At 37.3% G+C, this 1448-nt stretch overlaps 1 pseudogene; it reads right to left on the bottom strand.

Annotated features, from left to right (window-relative positions):
- Positions 1–397: 397 nt before the first annotated feature.
- Positions 398–1194, bottom strand: LOC101576843 (annotated as a pseudogene).
- Between the last annotated feature and the right edge of the window lie 254 nt (positions 1195–1448).

The following is a 1448-nucleotide window of genomic DNA, read 5'->3' as shown; positions in this document are numbered from 1 at the left end:
GCTACAATCTCACTTTTGTGTCATTCTATCTTATTAGCAAGCTACATTTCTAGGTTAACAGTTCTACTGAATATGGGTATGAAAGTTTAATAAGACAATGTTGCAAATTATGGTCAACCAACATCTTTTCACCAAATACTTCAAGCATAAAAAATGAGAATCTTTACAAAAATATACAGAGACACCACATATTGGTAGCTGCCCATAACATTAAACAAACTAGACTCTTAAAAGTGTCTTCTCAACAGTATATCATTTTAATCATAACCATTGCCTGGTACAGGGAAACTAACAAATGTTTTTTATGCATCATTGCAATATCGCAATCCTGATAATTTAAGTATACTAAACTATGAGTAAATGAATGATACATGCCTAAAAATTATCATGGTTTGTACTACCAGTGGTCACTCAATGTAGGACTAGTCCAAGACCTTGATCTAGATTTTGACATAGACCTAACCTGTGGTCTTGACTGAGATTTGGATCTAGGTGGTTCTTTTTTCCTTGATTCCTTTTCATATCTTGAGCCAGACTTACAATGTATTTTGGAATCTGTTTTAGAGGTGTGTCTAGTTTTGGTGTGAGATGCAGACCGAGAACGTGATTTAGCCTTCATTTCTTTTTTTGGGCTGGGACTTGGACCATGATCCTGAATTAGATTTAGATCTTGAAAAAGATCGAATTCGGTGTTTGAATCTATCATTGTCAGAATGGCTTCTGCTACGTCATGGTCTTCCAGTCGGTCTACTGTTTCTAGGACTATAAGATCTTCTATAGTTGTAATTGAAAGACTGACTTCTTGATTGCCTCCTTTCATAGCTCTGGCTCCTAGAATGTCTATCTATATCTGTCATAATCATCATAATGTGAAGAACTGTACACATTCCCTCTTTCCTTGGCTTTCATTTGATTTGGTGTCTTCCGATCCCTCTGTGTAAACTCTATTTCGATCTGACGTCCACAAATCCATTTTCCATCCAAATTATGTAAAGCATCTTCAGCATCACGAACATCCTCAAACTGAACATAAGCAAATCCTCTTGGACGTCACATGTAGAAATCAAGTGGAACATAGACATTAACTATTGGATCATAGCAGCCAAATTCACACCGTGAATCTTCAGACCTAGTGTCGTCAGCCACATTCCTGACGAACAGAGTTGTGTTAGGGGGACGCAGGTAGTGGGACATGACACCAGCGTCAGTCTTGATGCGGAGCACTAACGGGCTAAACAAACTGTCCGTGACTGCAGCAGCATCATCTTGCTTTCTACAGATTTAACAAGTATTTTTTGACACGTTCAACTGTAGAAAATTCAAACTTGTTACATATTTGTTACATTACACTTCAGCGTATTTAGGAATTAGCTGGTCATGCAAATTCACTTGTATCTACATTGCTCCAAAAGGAAATGAAATCACTGTTCTGGTTTTATTTTTCCTTA

Source organism: Octodon degus, unplaced genomic scaffold (genome assembly GCF_000260255.1).
Source record: "Octodon degus isolate 3935 unplaced genomic scaffold, OctDeg1.0 scaffold00023, whole genome shotgun sequence".
Lineage (NCBI taxonomy): Eukaryota > Metazoa > Chordata > Mammalia > Rodentia > Octodontidae > Octodon > Octodon degus.
The sequence above is the reverse complement of the archived record's forward strand: the minus strand, read 5'-3'. Positions and strand labels throughout refer to the sequence as shown.